Genomic DNA, 22587 nt, shown 5'->3' on the forward strand with positions numbered 1-22587 from the left:
CTGCTCTTTTAGGCAGCACTATGGTCCCTTTCTTTAATGGTCACCTTCATTTACGATGCCACGCTCTGCACCCTCTCTTGCTCATCTATGCATGGAATAATGCAACCTGGCTCTTGGTGACATTGTCTAGTGCGACTGCTACACAAGTAGACGAAAGTGAGCTTATCATCAAATGCACTACAGAACATACAAGAACAGAAGCTTTGCTGCAGAAGTTCTGTCTATGGAGGCACTATGGACATGTCTGAATTGTCTCTGCATCACACCCACAAGCACCACCATGACATGCCATCCCAATTCGCACATGCTACCTTGCAAAAAATGAAGCACCATAGCTATCTTAGAAAGGTGCCCTTAGAGGCTGCCTAGGCGAGCCCTGCATCATCCCACATGAGAAAAGAACATTACTCAGCTTTATATTGTGCCTTCATCCAGCTTTCAGACCTTGTCCACTTAAAACCAAACCCTTGGCCATGCCAAGAAGCTGCAACTCTGAGAAGCTCCTCAGCCATGAACATTTCGGCAATTAGCCTGGGGCCCTAATTATAGTACCAAAAATTGGAACATCCCTTTTCTGCACTTTCAGAAGCATTTTTTGCAGGTTTCAAGCCTTTCTAATTGAATGGGCATAAAAGGAATCTCTACTGCTGATGGATCTGTCTCTATATTATTAGCTTGCTTTTGTTTCTGCAAGCTATCTTAAAAATATAGTTTAAAAACATGAGGCCTGACCTCTCCATCCCCCACCTCCCTTTAAGAGACGGCAATCACTTCACCACCTTCTGAAACTCTGCAATGTGCTGTTGAAGGGCAAAGCACTCCATTGATCTCTTCTGCAACTCTTTGGTCCCACACCTTCCATGCTGATGTCCTATCTTAAGTAATGAGGAGCAAATCAAGCATCTGTTCTCAGTCTCTGACATCTCCTGAGTCTAACAACAAGAGTTTTCAGGGGTGTACAGCTCAAACTTCGATGTCCACTTCTGCAAGGTGAACTTTTCACCAAAGGACTGCTACTAGCAGGATCTACACTGATCCTATATAAGCCCTCATTACATTGAGAAGCAAGAAAGCAAGCCATGCGTGCAGGCACATGCACAGATTAACACACTGCTGTACTTTGAGGACATAGGGCTCATTGCTCTGCCTTTCAGATCTATTTTTGTTTCCTAACGATTTAACGAAGAATTATGGCAGGCCACTGGAACTCCTTAGTGGACTGCATGCAGGCCACAGCCTGTATGTTGTACACCACTAACACAGATTGAAATCCATTTTGAAACAGAGAAAAAGGGTGGTGAGGCAGTTCATTAAAAAGCCACACTGCTAAGTATAGGCCTAAGAATCAACAGCACAAATGCAAAAGGTCATTCAGTCTATGGCCGCGGGTGAAATTCTTTTACATCAGAGTCTAATATACTCTGCACAATGTCACCACTATGGGGATATCTAAAAAGACTGTGCAGTGGTATGTAAGGATACTCAAGTTAATTTAAAACATGACACCTTGGCTACTGGAGACAGTATAGCTGCATTAACATGGCATTATTTGTGAGCTAATTATTTTGGAGAAGAATGGGGGCACAGTACTGAACACAGCCACGATGTTCCTGGAACTGGGATCACTTGGTCAAAGCTAGCTTGGGTACCTCCACCTGGCACCCAATACTGCTGTTGACATAAGCTGTAACCCTTCCAAGGAACTAATCAGTCTTTCAAACTAGTTCGGTCTCAAGCTCACAAACTCTAAATAAAATAACACTTTCTATTCCATTGCCTGAGTTCCAGGTCAAGACTGGAAGAACAACTAAAAATTCCAAATTCTGCTTGTGACTAGCATGTCTGAAATATTTTTCAAAGAAAAAAATACTTCACATTTTACCAACCAGTTGCTTAACAACAGCTGCAGCTAGCCCAGTATAAACTGAGTCAAAAGACCAAACAGTTCAGTTTGCTATCAATACATCACTGGAGCAAGACTTCTACCAACATGTGTCCTTGGTCTCTAGAGTTTCATACTTTTAATCTTAAGATATTCTCTTGACCTTGCAGAGACGCATTTTCAGATCATTGCTAGGGAGACGCATATATAAAGTCACTAACGAGTCTTAGCAAGTTTCACCTGTATTCCTGCTCCGCATTAAACATCACTGAATAAACAGGAAATAACTACATGTCTCCACTGGATTTTAAGAAGAAATGCTATGGCCCTACTGCAATGGTAAAAAAATAAAATAAAATTGCTAACTTTAACTCAAGTAGAAATTGTGCTTTGAAATAGGTAAAAGCAAGTCTTAAGTGAGGATAACTGAGGAACAGCAGGCGTGAGATAGCTCCTCGAGTGCATCTTCACTTACAAAACTCGGGTTAGGTTCTGTTGTGGAGTTGTCATTGCTAGCACCAAGATCTGAACTTAACATTTTAAAACTTTACAAAAATCTTAGACTCAGGAGTTGGTATCAATCAATCTTCCAGAATGGTCTGTTTTTTCCCTTTCATTCTCTCTCCTAGATGGGCAGGCTATATATGGCTACTTTTGAAGACTGCCAGTAAGAGATTCAGATATGCTCTATGGCAGTGATTTTCAACCAGGGTGTCACAAGGTAGTAAGCAGGTAAGCGCAGGCTCAAGCTTGAGTGGCTGAGCCCCCACTCAATATATAAATTATTTCTTGAAATCGGGTGCCTCTCAATTCACAAAAGTTATAGAGACAAGTCTCAAGTCCAGAAAGGTTAAGAAACACTATTCTAGGAAATCCAGCAAACTTTCTGTCTTCCAGTCCCCTATGTAAATAACTCCTGAACATTTTGCTGCTCTTAATATGATACAGCTCATATTAATATGACACAGCTCAGCGTGACTACCGATTTTCCCTGTTTTAGGTATAGTCCATCTTGGGGTAATTAAGAAAATACTGGAAAATACCACTGAATGCTCGAAGGGAGAACCCATCGGTGACGCTTCCGTTGGCCCAGCATCGTATTTTCCAAGACACGTGAAAACAAAGTGAATGTTGTTCTGTGTTTACAGCAAAGACCAGGCAGCAAATCTTCTGAGTGCAACATTAATATTAATTGAGGAAAAGACATTTTACCAATCAGTTCTCTTTGCCGAGCCTCAATTCACCCATCCACAAAATGGGTACAAAGCAAAGTTCCCAACTTCAGACAGCTGTTGGAAGAGTTTGCTACATCTGTAAAATGTAACATTAATTTTCATCTTAATAACTAGACCTCATGGAAAAAGATCTAGTAGCTGGTCTTAGTCCAACAACATGTCTAGCTTCCATTTCAGTAAGTGCTTGTGTCACTTATTTTAGACTATGCTTGTCTTTGGTAGTTTATTCCATTTATTAGTCACCCTCACAGATACCGAGTTTGTAGAAAAACAGGGAGAAAAGATGATATTGTTAATCTGAATACCCTAAATAATGTTATTCTCTAAAGAAAAAAAAAAACCCACACGTTAAGATCCTTGTGACACCTGTTAATATTATTCAATAGCTTTTGGAGGAAAGAAGCAATTTCTGAGAGAAAAGTTAACTGTGCCGATACCAGTAACAGAGCCAGTATCTCAATCAGATAGACGTATCACAAGAGTTGACTCAGCAGCCAAGGATGCCAAAAAACATTCTGCCTTTTCTATAATACCTCCTTCAAGGTCATTTAAGAGAGGTATCCTAAATGTCACAGCACTCTGGGGAGGAATATCAGCTACTTAGGTTATTTCCCCCTATTATATCCATTCAACTGTACCCACGATTCTTAAAAAATAGGAATAAAAACCATTTACCATTTTTATTGAGGTATCCCCTGAACACTTCGGCCAAGCTGGGTTTCATTGTGTTCAATATTGTATAAACGATAATGGATCAGTTTGAGAGAGACGAGATGTAACAGGTGGCTTGGATAAATAATGTGCTTGGGAGCGCGACAGCATTACAAATGATGCGTGGTGCACAACATTCCTTCTATAACAATCGTCCCCCCGCTGTCCACAGAAAACTACATTCGTGTTAGGATATCAATATCTGCTCCTGTAAAAATCATTCCAGTTTCGCTGATTTACAAGCCCTTAATGTGGGGATCACAACCAGGCAGAAGGGTTCTTAGGAAACAAGGTTTCTCTACCAGAATGGGTCTGGACCTAGGATTAGTGCACAAAAAGTACCTAGATAGGGAGAAACTCCAGCCACAATATATCACTGTGGATAGTAGATGAGTTGGGCTCCGGTGCAGTCTGGGTAGGAGCAGAAGAAATGTTTCTGATTAGTGCCTCTTGCAATGCTACCTCTCCCCCGGGAAAAAAAAGCTGGAGTTGACCTAGCTCAGTACAGAGCACAAAACCTCACCTTCCCAACGGTCTGTGCAATGGCTGGACCACCTGGAAGCACGAGGAGGCATGATATCTGCTTGAAACACTGGATTGCCAGATACTGCTTCTGGGATGCAGCTCCACATCTCTCAGGCTTGTGGCTTGAAGGGACAAGGGGGTCTTCTCTTGCGAGAAGTCTTTGTGATAAAGACTCAATGGAGCAGACACACAAAATGTATCACTCAAACACTAACCTCTTCCGAAACAGAATCTTTTCAATCATTTCTTCAAGTGTAAACCCCTCTTACTAAAGACCTCTCTAAATTAAAAACTTTGCTACATTTTGCAGTTCCTACAGGTAGTCCCAAAATACCACAAATGGCATCCTGATGTCAGCCAATCAGAGCACTCAGTGGTAAAAAGTAATTCTCAGAAATGTTTCTTTTCTGGCAAGGTGATGGAAATCCTGACAAGGTAGGGAAGTTTCCCTGACAGGTGGTAACATTAAGTCATAAATTACCTGGATGACTCCTCCATACCGTAACTTGAATACACACCCTATTTTAAGAGTCCTTTAATTTTTCTGAGCATCCAGTTTGTATTAGAAACAGGAAAAACCACGACCACTCAAATAGAAACAAAAATCAAGCTGCGTGCAACTCTACACCAAGATGATCAAATCAAAAATCTCAAACTTAAGGTGGCTTAGTATAATCAGTATAAAGCTATTATTAAAAAAGCCAGTTGAATACATATACTGAAATAGCATCCTACACTAAAATAGCTTTTCTGCTCAAGCCATAACTGGAACAGCAAAAAGCTTCACAGAATACTACCAATATAAATTGTGAATGTACAAGATAAATGAGCATAATGCATTTGCGGTATTACTACCACACAGGAACTGTCAAACACCATAAAAACTGCTTGGCAGTGGATATTCAGGCTTTAGAAGTTCAAAAGTACTCGGTCACATTGTGACGTAATTGTTTTAGAATTTAAAAGTCTCTAAATCCTGGGTAAGAAGCCTGAAGCAGAAGTTTCATTGTGCAATATAAGTAACCGGTAAATCTCCATGGACGTGCTAAACACGCATTGATAACTCTAACAGGAATCAAACCACGCTCAACAGTAATATTCACAAAACCAAAATCTTTTTCAGCTACTTTGGGATAATGATAGTTAATCCCCAGCTAAGTCAAGATTTTTCAAAAGCTCAGTCCAGAGTTATAAGAAAAGACATCTACAGTATGAAACTACTGTGGAGAAGTTTCTCGTCAAAAAGCGAATGCATGACAACATGAAGACAGCGAATATAACGAAATGCGATATCATTTAAAAGATGTAGAGGGTTTGTACAGCAGGACACAAAGCAAACACCTTTTCCTTCCTTGTAATCCCCACGGGCTCTTTTTGATACACTTCCTTTCAAACCGAAACCATACCTTTTTAACTCATTACTTTTCTCTTCCAAAAATGCACTTACCACTGTCAAGACACAATCCCCAGCTCTGCCATTCTCAATTATCCTCAGCTCCAAAAAACCAAACAAAAACCCGCCCACCACGTTAGCATGGATTCCTTCATGGGAGTCATTTCTAAGCTTCCCCCATTTCAGCCCAGACTTCAAAGTTAGGCATTAATAGGACAAATTCCTTGAGTGTGTTCGCAGCCGAATTCACTGAAAGCAGAAACTGCTCCCGGCCTGCCAAAGAAATAGTCCAGAAATCTGTGTTTGGTGCTGCATTTCCCAAGTGCTCCCCTCCTGAATGGAAGGCTGTTTGAAAGTTGAAACACACAAAAGGCCAATGACTATAAAACTGGAGCCGCCTGTCAGAGGCTCCTCCCACGAGGCTCTCCAAGGAAAGGCCAGTATCTAACAAACATGCAATTGCTCCGAAGGCATCCGATCCGGCTTGGGGTCAGAGGAATGCGGGGCTGCCTTACTGTGGCACGCCCCTGCATTTCTGAACATTTACAGCACGCTTCCAAGGGAAGGGCCTAATCGATCATTAGACAAAAGTGCCCTGAATTTGTAGCAATTTGAAGCTTGTACTGTACTTCTGGTTTTCTCCCTCCCTCTCCCTTCCCTTGCACACGCAGTATGCCAGAAACTACTGACACGTGGTTTTCATTCTTTTCCCTTCAGCATGTTTCTTCCAGGGCTCTTGAGTCATGACAACCTGAGAGCTGTTTTGAGTTTTTGCAAGGCTCTCCACTATATATGGCCATAAAGACTTGTACAGATTCAATGATCACAAAATAAACAACAATTCCTGGGGCCAAACTGCATAGAGCCTTGCCTTGATGTTTCATTTTTTAAAAGCACGTCCTGGAACCCTGATCATTTGCCGGTCGACTGCTGGGCCCAGCTCCCTAAAGGTCATCTTTTAAAAGTTACAGAGTGAAAGCACAGCCCTGCTTTGTTTTAATAACTATCGCCAAAATCTCATTTGTTTCGAGCTGTAAATCCAGGTCCCTTTCCTCCTACTTTAACTATGGTGTTAAGTGCCGAGGGGGTGGATGCATTTTACACCGGTGTAATTTAGGCTTGTACACTGATGTAAATGATGTTCAGTTCGGGATTCGACAGACGTACAGCTATCCTGGCAGAGCTGAAAGCATTAGAAAGCTATCACAGAGCTATTCCAGTTGGAATGGGAACAGGTAACAATGTGTTTGCAAAGAGCTACCCTGAGATAAACTGCAGACAGACGACACAACCACTGGAATAATTTACACTGGTGTAGTTTTATCACCGATTCTTTTGGAGTTTATTCAACACCATAATGGGAGAAACTACTTCAGTGTATGGATTTATGTCAACTCTCTGCTTCTCTCCTTCATTAATGTAACTGGCAATTATACGGTGTAAATGCATTATCTGCCTGGACTCCTAGAAGCATATGCTACAGTAACTAAGAGGAGTTAGACAGGATTTTAGTTAATAGGGAGCTGAAGAGATTAGTGTCAGTGCTATGCCCATCTGACACAAAATACTGGTATGGATATGCGAATATAGCCTTGTTTTGCATGCAAGCTTATTGTTTCTACTACAGTAAGTAGCTAGGCTGCCAGCATCCAAGACTATCTTACGCACAAGTTGTAGTTTATATGTCCATTCATATAATAGAAAGTTTAGCAGGCTGAAGCCAGGGATTTGATATAAATGCTGAACAACAGAGGTTCAATTCAGCAAAAATCAGGAGTTCCAGAACTGCGACTCCAGAAGTCGGCAGGCTCCCAGAGCTCTCTTGCGCTGCTTAAGCCTTCTCAATTGCAGATCTATATCTTTTAGGACTCAGTCTGGGCCTTGGTCTTGCCCAGAACTTGCAGAGTATGGTAAATGTCCTGCTTATGCAGAATTATTTTATATCAAGACTAATACCAGTAATTAAATTGTTTGGACCCTTCCAAGCATGAAATGAGGTTAGCTGCACATTTCTTGGGAAGTTTTGAAAAATATGTTCATGAATCCTGAATCCCTTTTCTATGCACATTTTCAACCACATTCATAACCCTTCTCCATAAATTTCCTACAAGCAAAAGGGAGAAAAGATTTTACATTCAGACAAATTTTGAGTGACAGGATGATCTGCCTGTGAATGTTCCCATAAGAAATAACAGCATTTGAGGGTGAACATACATGCTGTCTCCATGCTCCTGGGCTCACCCGCTCCTCCTAGTATTTCAATCACCCATTCATAAATTAAGAAAAAATATCTTGTGCCTTCAGTGACCGCTACATGAATAGTGGAAAATGATCAAAGTGAATAGCTCCTAAACAGAAGTTTCATAAAAGTAATTGTTAAACAATTAAGTAAAACACAAAACTCTGAACAATGACAACAAAGAAAGGGCTAAACTTAAATAAAGCTGTTTGCTGAGGGTAGGTCACTCCATTCCAGTACTGAGAATGAGCATCCATTGAGGTGGAGCAGAATTCAAAGAGCTGCCACTGAGGAACATCACTATTTTTTCATATCCCACCTGCACTTAAGGAGCATGAATTTAGGAATGTCACAAGAAAAAGGTAATGGACCTTTTTTCTGATGCATTTATGTTCACGCTCTGGCATACAGGCAATTAAATCTACTTTTATGCAGAATCCAATAACTTGCAGGTACAAAAAAGTACTACCAAAGTACAACTAATTCAAGTCCCTACTTCCCAAATACTCCACAAGCAACAGAGAACTGACTCCTGATTATCATTTTCACTCCTCTCTCTGCACTGATTTAAAGGAAAAGCAGCAACTCAGACTATATAAATCAGTGGTTCCCAACCTTTTTTTTCCAGACCTGCTGCTGGGAGCATAGTGTGGCAGCAGCCCAGGGGTGGGGGAGCTTCCAGCATGGGGCACAGCTTGTCTTTTGTGTGCAGTGCCACTGGCATTGCCCCTGCGACCCTCATTTGGGTTACAACCCAAGGTTGGGGACCACGGATATGCCCTTAGGAGTAGCACTGTAGGTGTCGAACCTTAGTCCAGCACGCTGTAGTAAACATGGTCAGTATGGACCTGCAGTCGAATATGTTGCCTGAGAGTTGTAGAATTGCCTGATTTCATGCTGAAGGAAGAGACCTAAGGGGCAGCGTATTCCAAGAGACCTGGACCATCAGAGGCAGGTTATACTTGAAGTATCGTATCAGAACTGCTTCATAAAGCCACTCCCATCTCCTCCTTACAGAGCTCTCCAATAATGGTTTTTGGGACACCTGCAAGAAATTAGCCAACCTGAAGATAGTTAATGTCTATTTCATCACTGCTCCCACTCAGCACTTATTACTCCTTCTAGACTGTATCCTCTTCAGGCGAGAGACTTTATGTGTGGGCTATGCACACATTTTGTGGGCAATACCATTGCACAGCCACTTCAATGACAAGAGTTTACAGAAGACATGAATGTTGGGAGTGCGGGCACCTCTGTCTAGTTCTGATCTCCTAATTTCTAACTGTAGTAGACCCCAGGGCTCCATGCAAGGTCTGTATGCATTGCAGATTGCAAGACTGGGGCCTAACAAAGCCAGTGATATTTATTACCATACTTTCTCACATACATGAACCTTTTCCCCAAAACCAGCTGCTGAACATTGAAGTGTGTATTATATGTGAGAAACACAAAAAGAGCAAGGTCTGCCTTACCAAGTAAAACCAAAAGTAAAAGCTGAAGCAATCCACAGGGAGAAGAACAATTAGCAGGCTCAGCTCCCTAGCTCCTGCTACTCAGTTACTTACTACAAGGAAAGATCTTTTTTCTTCATTCTTCCTTACAAAAACAAGGTATGTATTACACATTGGGGCATGTTGTATGTGAGAAAATACAGTGTCATCTAAGACCTAAGTAAGTAGCAGCATTAGCCCCATTTCACAAATGTGGAAACTAAGGCATGGTCTTCTTCATCACGTCTCCAATCCAACTTTTCTATGGTCTGTTCCCAATATTCTGCATAGGCCACTGCTTGTGGTGTTGGTATTGCCAGATCTTGTGGGGTTCACTGTGGTGCTACAGGGCATCTCAGGAGATGATCCATGGTTTGCTTCTCCTGACTAACACATTGGTTGGTTGCATAGAGGCCCCACGATTTCATGAGAAAGTTGCATCTTCCAAGACCCACTCTCAATCTCTTCAAGCTCTGCCACATATGCCATCTGTAGTTGGAGGTGGATGGTAACTCCTCACTGGCGGTAATTCCTTACTGGCTCCATTTAACAGCTTTGTCACCTAGTTTCTCCCATTCGTTTTGCCAGAGCGTAGTTCTGGCTGATTCTGGTGATGTGGTCAGTGGTATGTAGAGGAAAAAAAGTTATTTCTCAATAAGGGACAACAGTACACTGGTTGATGTCCATATAGCGGGTGGCGGTTGTCTGACTCTTGTACCTGCCGGCCAATGTCACCTGCTACTTTCCTCCCAATGTAAGGGGGCGCTATGCCGGACAGTGTGTATAGGCAGGGAACAGGGGTGGGTTTTAGGCAGCCTGTTATAATTCTACATGTATCATTTAGGGCAGTGTCAATATGTTTACTGTGACTTGTGTGTCCCAGGCGGTGCAGGCGTATTCAGCCACAGAGAAACAAAGTGCTAAGGCAGTAATACATAGGGTGGATGGACGTGGTCCCCACTTGGAATTTGCAAGCTTACACAGAACACTGTTTCATGTGTTGACCTTGGCTTTGGTATTTAATATGTGCTTTTGTAACAAAGTATATGATTCAGTGTTACCCCTAAGTAGACTGGGTGTTTCTGATGTTCAAGACTCTGGTCACCCCAGGTGACACATTCAGGTGTCATTATGCATCTCAGTTTCTCAGATGGAAAGTGCAGATTTGGGTTTTGCTAGAGTTAGGTTAGAGATAATTAATTATTTAGGTAATAATCTGACATCTCAATCAGTGCACTCTCCAAGATCTTCTCTGTGTCCTCAAAATTATTCTGCTGTGTGGTGATACAGAGATCATCAGGATGGATGAAATGCTGACATTCGGCAGGAAGTAGGTGATCATTAATGTAGATGTTCAATAAAAGTGGGGCGAGAATACTGCCTTGTGGTAAGCCTTTCTTCTGGGAGCGCCATCTACTTTTCTGGCCATTTAGTTTCATGCAGAAGTGCCTGTTCTCCAAGAGGCTATGGATGGTCTGGCTTAGATCTAAGTTGTCAGTCCAGTCATAAGATACAGTTTGTGGATCATGATGCAGTGTTGGACAGTATCATACATAGCAGATAGGTCAACAAACGCTTCACCAGTGGTGAACTTCCGTTGGAAACCATCTTCAATATGCTGTGTGAGGTTTAGTAGCTTGGCTGCACAGGATCCACCTGGTCTAAAACCTGCTTGGTCTTACGAAGGTTTGGAATCTACCAAGGGTGAAACTAATTGCAAGATAAGACATTCATAGGGTGTGTAGGTGGGAGATCAGTCTATAACTTGTTGGTGATGAAATGTCTTGCCCTGGTTTGGGCAGAGCTATAACTCTTGACTTCCTCCATACTGATGGTACTTGTTTACTCATCATGCATGTGTTGAATAGATGAAGAATCTATTGCCTTGCAAGGGGTCTTAGGTGTTGTATCATCTCAGTAAATACATCGTCTACTGCCGCTGCAGTCCCGTGTTTCAGTAGCCCTATACCAACTGTCAGCCTGTGTTTATGATGCTGTCCATGCGTCTCTTGGGTAGACTTGGTTGTTGAAATTTGGTTTGTTTTTGGAGTGATTGATAGATTTCGCCTTCTACAAGATAATCCTTCAGGAGTTGCCCAGGATGCACTGTGGGGAGGTATCTATCGTGAGGCACACTTTCAACCTGCATGTATGGAGTTAAGCACCTACTCTATAGTTACAGAATAAAATTGATAATTTTAAGCATCCGACATTATCAATTATGAACTATATCAGTGGTTCTCAACCTTTTTCACGCTGGGTTCCATTAGCATAACCATCCCAACCCACAGTCTCTCTCTCTCTCCTCCCTTTTTTCCCCTCCAGCTGCTGCAACCAGCCCCCTCCCTCCCTCTCCTGCTCCTTTATGCTGCCCTGCTGCATGCTCGCCATGCCCCCTGCTGTGCACCTGGCTCCATGCAACCTTGCAGCATTTCCCTCAGACCTTCCCCCTGACCCTTTAAAATATTCTTGTGACCCACTTCTGGGTCACGATCCACAGGTTGAGAAATGCTGGACTATATGACTTAAAAGCCATGGAGGGAGTCACCTTCAGAGCAAGAATTCCTTCTCTTAGTCCATGGAGACCGTATTCCTAAAGAGCCATAAGATCTAGCTGAGTGCAGACAGATGAGCAATTAGGGGCTTACCATAGCCCTAGTATTGTCAGTGGCAGCCCAGCCAGGACTACCGGTTTCAGCTGTAAAACTGATCTGAACTTTTTCCATGCACTTTTGCAAAAATGTCAACACCAAGCATATAAAAAAAAAAAAAAAAATCAAGAGTCAAACCTAAAAAAATTATCAGGTTTGTTTAAAAGCCATTTTTTAAAATAAGTTTTTTTCTATTTTCTGAACGTTTTCTCTGTACATAGGATGCACATTTTCCATGCCTTTTTGCAACAAGGATAACTAGAGTCTGAGGCTTTCATGCAATCACCTGATTCCAGGACCTGACGCATTAAGTCACTAAATATCACAGATAATTCATGATAAAACTTTAAGAGCTGGCAATTCTATGGTAGCCATATTCTTGCTGTAACCCCAGACTCAGAATACGCAACCCTGAGGAGACTCATTTTGTTTTTGCTTCATTTATAAGGCTCTTTACAGAAGAGAAGGTCATAAACTTGCCTTTTGTTTCACATCAAAGCTGGGATTCTCCTTTACACAGGGTGCCATATTCACATGCTTTGCATTACCATGGAAAAGCTGCTTGCTATGTAGTTTCTCTGGGTACACAACTCACTTTTACAGCACAAACACTTAAGAGACCTCTGCTGCAGAATGAAGCCTTACTACTTCATGAATATGAATATAAACCCTGAGACTGACTGCACCAGCTAAAACTTTAGCTGTGTAAATCTCAGACATTTTGGTTCTCCAACGTTTTTTCAAGCTTCTTTGTGCATTAGCAAAATTGCATTTGAACCCCCACAATCACACTCCTGTGTTTATAGTTTGAACAAATGTTAGAAACTCAAAGCAAAATTCAGCTGAAACCACTAAATTTTATCTGGTTTAGGGTCAAAATCATGGGAAACCACAGAGTTTTGCATAGTTTCCAGCTGAAAACAAAAACTGGCCCAGGTTCTCTTGAAAATCAGCCCGAGTTTGCTGAACTTCTGTGATCAATTCTTTTGGCAAACCTACCTCTTATTTTGGACAGATGACAAAACCCCAAATGAGTGGGACCCTGTGGAAAGAAACTCTTATTACACAAGTTTCACACCCCACTGCAGCATGTTCACAAAACCAATCCAACTGCCATGCAAACCTGATACATTATTGTCACCAAAACCAAAAGGAATGAGCTCAACATTTTCCACATTTTCCTTGAATTGATGACAAGATATAAAAAGTGAGCTAGTCTGTTTTAGAAAAAAGACTAATTGTAAAACTATCCCAACTGTCAAAAAGTACCCAATGCACATGCACACGCACGTGCATACCCACACGCACATGACCCTCACTTTGGAAAAAAAAATCAAATCCAGTCTTCTTGTATGCTGTGGGTTATTCTTAGCTGGCTCTGATATTTCTATCATCAAGAAGTGTATAACAATGTTATCATACTAACAAATTCCAAAGACTTCACGTAAGCTGGTGAGTGCCATAAAAATCAAAAGGGTCTTACTGATTACATTGTTTTAGTTTCTATTAGCCAAACTAAAGCTGTGAAAACAATGGGACTGGAAGGAGAAAAGGCAGTTTGATGAATTGCAGGTGGCTACAGATAGGAAGGCAAAAAGCAGGCAAGTGCTCTGAATTTTTCTGACCTTCTGCACATAGCAAAAGCATATAGCACAGCATATAGCACAGCATTTACAGACTGTGTGCCTGTACTCTCTAGGTGATTTCCCTGAATTATTATAGTAAATGACATGAAGGTATAGATGGGTAGCAAATATTAGAAGGCAGGGTAGATTTGCATCTTATAAACTACCCCTTCCCAGGTGGCACTAGGCATCCTGCTGGCTGCAGGAGCCTGCTGAAGGCAGAAGCAGAGAGGGGCCTGATCCTGCTTTTGGCAGAGCCTCCCTGCCTGCCCTGTGGCTGCGGGGCAAGCTGCCAGTGGGCCGGGCAGCCCCTGAGCTGAAGGAGGACCCAGTCCTTCTCTCCGCAGTGGCTGCACCCCAGCGCTGGCCAGGCAGGATGCCATCAGGCCATGTGCTGCCCGAGCTCCCAGGGCACCAATGCAACTTCCTGGGAGCCTGCCAGCACGCTGCCTCTCTCACAAGCCCGCCTGGGCTTCCAGCACCTCACACACCAAGGCAAGGTGGACTTCTACAATAGATCTACAAAACGCGTACTTTTTTGTACAGAAATATGGGGTCGATTAATATGCTGTATTGACCTATGCACCATAAAATATGGTAACTAAATCAAAGCTGCATGTGCTTTTATAACCTAGAGCTTATTTCTTCAGATGCTGAGAAGGGACTGTAGGAAGCAGAGTTTCTAAATAGAAAGCAGTGATTAGAATACAAAGGGTAGGGAAGGGGAGGAAAAAGGAGGGAGCACTGCTGAGAGAGGCAAGGTGGGTAGAAAAGAGAAAAAAAATCTAAAGCAGTACCTGTCTCTGGAAAACACTAGCTAGTTTCACCAGGCTAGACAACTACATAAGGTCCTGCCTACCTTACAGACTGCCTAGGCTCAGGGGTGGATCTAGAGGGGGTGCACTCAAACCTCACTTTGGCTGTGCTGCATGTGAGCTCTTGGTGTGGGGTCTAGCTACAGCCCCTGCTTTCCTGAGGCTCTGGAGCCCAGAGGATGAGCACTGTCACTGCCACTTAGCCCCCTCTTTCTCCTGCAGCTGGGAGAGGGAAGTGGGGAGGGAAAGGGAAGGACAAACACCAGCAACATTCACCCCCTGCTGCAGAGACACATGAAAGCAGTGGCTCCGACCAGACCCTACCTCGATCAGCTGGGGAGCTCAGAGGTCAGCATGTGCTGAGCTGCAGCAGGAGCCCACACTGATCACACAGTGAGCTCAGAGAGATCGCGGGACATGCACAGCACAGACAAAGTTGGGGGAAGGGTCACCCCTTTTGCCCCATTCCTGTATCTGCATCTGCCTATGTCTCTCTGAATCATTTAGGTGCCACCCTGCCTTGCCTATTTTCTCATGTGATACTGGGGCAATTGAGATAAACTGAAGGGTTTAAACTTAGAGAGCTCTGGCTTAAACGTGAAAGGAGTGCTGGTAGGAAGTTCTTGCTGAAGTAGATTTGACTCTACAGTGCATTTTCTCTCCAAGCCAGGGCCCAGATTCCCTGTTGGTATCACCCCTGGGGATACAAATTGTGGAATCTCCATCCCGGGAAGTTTTCAAAGCAGGCTGGACAGACAGTTGTGTAGAGTGGTTTAGTCAGGGACAATCCTGCCTTAAGGAAGGGGTTGGATTAGAGAAGCTTGCAAGGTCCCTTCCAGGCTTTCTTTCCTCTTATTCTATAGCAGAAGAGTGGAGTGTAAAATCCCAACTGTAAGGTGTGCGGCAGCCCTATCTATTCTTCCAGGCTCTCTCTAAGGGAAAGTGTCAGGATAAAAGAAATGAAGTAGAAACTAACACCCCAGAGACTAGAGTCTTGCTCATCTCTGTGATTTTATATTGAAGATTTTATATGGGGCAAGGAGGTAATGGTTGATCTTGACAGAAAGGAAGGAGACAAGATTAGGCTAAAAGCAGTGTGGTGGGAAGGTAGGAAACCACACCAATATGTTTAAAATAACCAGACTTTGAGGTTAGCAAGATCACCAATTTGGTCCTGAACCTGAATACAGGATGAAGTTAGGGCTCTCAGAATCTAACAGGGCTAAGCCCATGGGCTAGGGACAGAAGTTACACATAAACCACTTTAAGTCATCAGAAACCAGTTTAAACCTGTAACAGAACAGAAGTTTAGTGCACATAAACTGCTTTCATAATGGCTGAAACCAGTTTAAGATAAACCTAGGTGGATGTAGTATCAGAATTAACTGATCTAGATCAAACTGGTTTATGGAACTTCTGTCCCAGATCCCCTCTCGATACAAATCAACTCGCAGACCCCCAGCATCCCAGGATGCATGGCAGCTGTGCTGTCTGCTCCAGCAGAGCAGTTTCTGCTCCACCCCTCTGTTCTCTAGCCAGAGCAATATCACTGGTCCAGCTGACAGCGAAGGAGGTCAGGGGGAAAACTCTGGCACTGGACACCAGCCGGGCTCTGCCTGGCAGGAGGAAGGGGAGGAGGGAAGCCCTTGGAGGCTTTTCCTAACATTCCTACTTGAGTGGAGGGGGGAAGGGGTGTAGCCAGGCCCCAGCCCAGCCTGGTCAACTAAGTATGATGGGGGGAGTTTAAACCCCCCCTCCCACTGCCCGCCCAGCCCACACTGACCCCAGCTGGGATCTGCCTGGCCAAGGCTGGGGGGTGAGGGAAAAGTCCTCAAGGGCTCCCCCCCACCACTCTAGCGGAGACAGAGTGAGTGCCCAGGCCCTTCCTGGCCTGGCTGAGTATGATGGGGGTTGTGGGGGGGACGACTCAGCTGGCCATGCCATAGCCTGGACATACCCCCCATCTCCACTTGAGCCTGGGGCAGGGGGACTTCAGAGGGCTTCCCTCCCAGCTTCTCTCCCCTTGGCCAGCAGGCTAGGATGCAGGCTCTAGTACTCCCAGCTTCTGGCCTGGGCCACTGCAGGCATGTGGCTGCATTTCCAGAATCAAAAGTGAATGTCTGTTCACTTGCTTATCAGTGCAATCTATTCAGCTTAGACTAACCCGCAAAGATTGAATCGATTCAGCCTCACGCTTTTTGACCGTCTATGCTTAGCTTAGACAGCATAAAGCAAAAGGCCCTTTGTAGTGGGGGAATTCTCCAACACACTTGACTTCCTGGGTACAGTGATTTTTCCAAACAACAGTTAAGCAAAAAGAAGTAAGAATTAAAAACACACTGACTGAAAACAAATGCATGCAAAACTTCCTGCACAGACATGAAGTACCAGCAGCAAGCACTGTCTGAATGTTAATGCTTAACAAATTTTGCATCAGTACCAGTTATTAACTACACACGCCTCAGCTTCCATGCATCTAAGACAATAAGATTATTTGTAAACAAAGTCTGTCATCACATTGACATGTGGGTCACATGGCATGCTAATTGAAGACTTGTTGATGTCACATTCAAATTTCCCATGATTATGGAGTGTAATGCAATGCGACAGGCTGAAATAATTACATGCTGCCTGCCTGCACCGGATTTGCTTCTCAAAGTGCTGTGCTGCCTCACGAACACGTCTGCACACATGTTGAGGGCTACCCCATAAAAGCAAATACAAACGTGAGTCAACTCCAAACATTTATGACTCTGGAAATTTCAGATGTCCTGACAGTTGTAGTCACTTTGTACAAAGGACACTGATCCATTTACCTCTGCAAATCTATCTGACCAGCTCATTCCAAATATTACCTACATATGCTTGAGCTTTTCCATATGATCCAGCTTTCCACCTCCAGAAATGCTCAACCATTCGTTCAGAATCAGAAAGGCAAAAGAGGGAACAGTGACAGAATGGAGTCCGAGCAAAATTAGAACATAAGAGTTAAATATTGGGAGTTCTGTCACTCTGGACCTCTCTCCGAGCAGTCTTCGCTGGGAGATGCTAGCAAAATACAAGTGTGCTGAAAACCTGGAAAGGAGCCACAACTCAAAGCCACAGAGAAAGTGCCTGTCTCTCTAATTGCTGTGCTCAGAGTTATCCAGCACAAGGCTCAGAACTCAGACTAATCCTACTTTCCATATTCCAGAGAAAAGCAAACTAGTTCATGTCCAGAAAGTATAAAGGGAGGAGTGGTAGCTGGCATACAGGAGACAGGGTTTGCAAGAGGACTTGGATAGGTTTGGGACAATGGGTGCTTACTGGAAGGCACTTTGCAAAACTGAAAAATGCATGTGAGGAAAACTAACGAGAAAATAAAAGAAAAAGAAAATGTCTTGGTTAAGTGGGAAAGAAAAAGAAAGAACATTAAAAAGTCCTGGCAAAGAGACTGTCCAAATATTGGAAGATATTGCAAAGCACTCACTTCTAACAAAATGCTTACACATTATTGATCCTCCTCTAGAGGCCCAGAAGATACCTTTCCACTGGAAAAAGAGACAGACAAATCAGTGGCAGTACCTGTGTTAAAAGTGCGAGTAGTTTAATATACTTGCAAAATAGCAAGAGGTACTTGCAACTGGGCAAGGGAATGGATTATTCAAATACTTTGTTTTTATCTTCATGTACGGCAGCCCTTTACATTTACTTCTCATGTCACGATCAGCCTAACTGATGCCAAAAGTTCAAATAGGCTGATTCTGAGCCTGGCTCTCTACTCCTTTGTGACTAGTGTAGTTTCTGTCAGCTAAGCCACGGATGGTAAAATGCTGTAAAATCCACTCACTTTGCTCCCTCAGCCTCGGTGTAGGGTTGCAGTGATTCAGACCCAGTGGGTATCATCCCAGTTCCAATACAGATAATATGAAAACTCCTATTAAACTCTCAGGGGCATGCTAATTCTTTGAGCACAGTGAACCTCTTACTTTAATTTAGTTTACTCATAAGTGGGAACTTCCTGAATGTGTCGATTGTGGGCTCAATCCTGCAGTCCTTATGCAGGCAACATTCTCATAGAATTCTCTTTTTTGATTTCAGTTGAGACTCAAAAATATGTTTCCTTATAACTAGAAAAATATCACCTTAACAATACTTATTCTTGAGGGAGAGCAAGGTGGATGGGCTGAAGAATAGCATGAAAAAGAATGCAGATTCTGGAGTGCAGGGATGGGGAGAGGAAGGTGGGGAGGGAGGCAAATCCATACTCAGATACAGTAGAGGTATGCCTGTGATGGCTGAGGGGGAAAAAGCAAGGAAAATATGTTTGGTCACATCTTTTCTTGGCAATTTAAAGTTGATCCAGTTAAAGATATGACCAGACAAACCTTCCTTCTTCATAGACTCAGCACACTTTAATTACATGTAAATCAACTTCGGCTATTTTTTTTCCCTTTGGGTTGTAATCCGTTGTGCAATATCCGAATGAGGCACAAAAGACAAATTAGCTCATTTTCAGATGAGGAAGCTGCAAAATCATAAATTTTGACCCAAAATTCATTTTGACCCCCCAAATCCCATTTTCAAACAGCAAAGGACTGTAACAGCATGGGGCCTCAGCTCTCAAAATCTCCTCAAGCAGATTATCTGGGAAGGAGGTGCACATGCCATATTTCACTCAACAAGACTGTTAAAATATTTAGTCCAGTATTTACTGGGCAGGCAAAAATAAGATCAAGTCAACTATTTTCTAAGGAGACAACATTCTTTTCAGGCTTCTTACTAATCTTGCCAATTTCCAGCTGCAAGAATAGTACACTGAGAAAATTAAAAAAACATGTCTAGGTCAATTTTAACTTTTTGGATTATTGTCTGGCCTACATCTATGGAAAACAAAAAAGATTTATTTTTCCAAGTAGCACTGCCCTGATGCTAATGATGATTTTTGTGATTTATTTTACATGGAATAACACTGCTTAATTGCATAAATGATCTGGCTTAATACAGGTATGAAAAAGAACCCAAACCAAGGACCTGACCAAGGAGGAATTTCATCATTGTAGCACAAGCTCCAAGAGTGCCTGGACAGCAAACCAGCTCTTGGCCCATCTTTTGGGAACTGTTCTCAGGAGACATTGCACAAAGGGGGAGAAGAGCACAATCTGGCCCCAGGTCCATAAACTGTGAGTATCACTAAGCCCATGGAAGGTTGGAGATCTATAATAATGGTGATATTTCACCAAACTAATATGAACTAATATGGAATATGGTACAATCTACTCTAAGCACCTAAAAGCAGCACATCTGGGAATGACATCGTGACATTTAGTCATGAAAGCTCCCATGGTACTTTTTGAAGAACGAGTATTAGTTCTTATGTCCCAGCCAGATTCCAGTAGTTACAGAAATTCATCCAAAATTCCCAAACCAATTATAAGTGGATAAAGAATTGTCTTCGTGTCCTGTCCTAAAACAGTTCTGGTGAACTATCCAATAAGTGCTTTTTCCTTTGAAATGGAGGCCTTTCAGTGGTGGATACAGTGATTCCTATATATAACCAAGACCTGTGTTTTTCAGCTACCTCTGCTGGGGAGAAGAGGACTGACTGGGAAAGCTTTTCTCTCAGCACATCTATGCAGCAGCAAGACTGCAGGACAGTACAGCATTATGTTGAGCACAAGAAGATGCCAGCTAATGAACTATGCATCATTCCTGCATTCCAAGGACTTATGTTCTGCCAGGTTTTATTGCTCTCCTTGTTCTCAAGCTTTTCTTTGCAACGACAAGCACTAGAAAATATATTTATTTCATTAAACAAATGACTCCAAGAGCTAAGTCTTTAGAGAAAGACTCACCATACAACTGCAAGAGTTGGCAATGCTGTATGAACCAATAAGAGAAGTCTGCTATATCTGAAGAAGAGGACAGAAAGGAAAAATGCCCTCTCTCCCCTGTATCTGTTGACAGCTTAGCCTTTATCAGAAACTCATTGATGCAATTCCCACCTCTCGATCCCTCACCTTCTGGTCCAATTCTGGGTCCACTGCTGTGTGCACAGAGGGGTCCCAGCACGGCCCCCCAGCTCAGCGATCAGCTGTGGGGGGATGCCGGGTGCCCCCAGACCCAAGAGGCACCAATTGCCAAGCTGGAGGAATACAAGGGGGGCCCCCAGGGTGTTCCCTGGCAGACCCAGAAGCGGACCAAAAGTGCTTCTGGTCCAATTCCAGGTGTGCTGCCGAGCGTGCTGGGGAGCCCCCCATGCTCCTGTGGGACACTCCATCTACCCCAGCATCTCAGCATTTATGAGCCGCCTGGTACCTTGAAGTGCGTAGAAATAACATTTAAAGCTGTGTCTGTGGCCAAATCAAATCTTTCTGAATCTCTCCAAATCTATGTGGAGGGTTCCAATTCAATTCAGAGAGATTAAAGGGTCTTCTGATTTGATTCGGATTCAGAGATTCGGCCACTGAATCGGGCTGAATCTCTGCCAAATCGAATCAGCAACCAAAGCTTCGCACAGCCGTACTGTCTAAGGCAGGATCATCCCTATCCAAATACATTGTCTAATCTATTAGCAAAACTACCACCAACACTGACCCAACCACAACACACAACACCTTAACCTGCCACAGGTAAAGCAAGGGGACATTGGCAACCAATGTTCTGCTGCTGCAAAGGTTGTTAAAATATACCTCCATTACAGAGGAGTAATACCACAGTCCATACCTATCTGGCCACAGAATTCCTTCGAAACCCCAAAGGCATAAAAACCATGAAACCCCTTAAACACAGGACACAATATTTTCTTTTTCCAAAATCCAAGCATCCAAAGCCATTCAAAACGTCATCTCAGAATGTTTCATTAATTGAATCTCTGACGCTAATTTAGCCCTTAGAAATGGATGGTTTTCTTTATGCCTGCAATAGTTAGCATTGGACTACACACAAATAAAAACTGCTCTGAGCAGAGGATTCTGGGACCAGTACACATGGCCCCTGCTGTGATATTAAACTTTAGGGTATATGCTTGCTAACAGTGAGATCCAGTAGGTTCTCAAACTATCAGAAAGAAGTTTCTATTTACTACAAATGGACAGGTCATAGCACTGAAACAGCAAAGGACACATTAACTGACTCAACAAACATTTTCTAGCTGTCTTTATCATTGTAATTGCATATTCCTATCAGAAATTATCCTGAACAACGTATCTTTTCTTTACATTCAGAAGTCTTTGGTGTCTTATTTTATACATTCAGCAACTCCACATTGCTTTGTACAGAGCATACCATACTTGCAAATGCACACTCGCATAGCTACAAAAGTTGCAGTTGTGGCACTGAAATGACAGCTGCTTGATGGTACACATATCCATACTGGAAAAACAGGTGATAATAAAATCTTAAAGCATATGCAAGTACTAAGCAACCCATTTATGGTTTGCCAGCAGCTGTTCTAATGACCCCACCCTGCTTGCCACAGGTATTAATGTAAAGTACGCTACCCACCCTAAACTTCCACATACAGGCATGTACCCACAAGTGTGCTGGCTTTTACCCACCCACCTTCCCACACATACATTATCCCAACTTCTTTCAAAGTGTTTGAGCTACTCTAGACCAGGCTGAAAATGAATACAGAAAAGTTCAACAAAATCAGACCATGAAACCTCCATTCTGTATAGAAAAAAAAAGGGAAAGGAAAGGAAGAGACTCTGGGAGAGAAGTGGGGGGGGGGGGGGAAAGAATTATGAAAGATGGGTTCTAGTTTCATGTTATCATTTTACAGAATGAGATTTCTAAGAGTGACTAAGAGAAAAACCATGCTATTAATTAAATCTTTTTACAGTCTTGTGACTTTTATCGTGCACTTTTTGTTCCGAAAATGCTAACGTAACTGTGCAGAATTACATAAAAGCAAAGTAAAGCCCCTCCTTTCCCACCATAATGCATAATATTAAAGGGTGGGGAACAGAGATCTATCTATTCATGCGGAGTATATTCTCTATCTATTCATGTAAGGTGGTCTTTTTTCCCCGTTTTTT

At 42.9% G+C, this 22587-nt stretch overlaps 1 protein-coding gene across 10 annotated transcripts in view; it reads right to left on the minus strand.

The window, feature by feature from the left end:
• Positions 1-22587, minus strand: part of TACC2 (transforming acidic coiled-coil containing protein 2) — a 234635-nt gene that overhangs the window by 126674 nt on the left and 85374 nt on the right. The gene's annotated exons all lie outside the window — the stretch shown is intronic.

This window comes from Alligator mississippiensis, chromosome 6 (genome assembly GCF_030867095.1).
Source record: "Alligator mississippiensis isolate rAllMis1 chromosome 6, rAllMis1, whole genome shotgun sequence".
NCBI classification, from domain to species: Eukaryota; Metazoa; Chordata; order Crocodylia; family Alligatoridae; genus Alligator; species Alligator mississippiensis.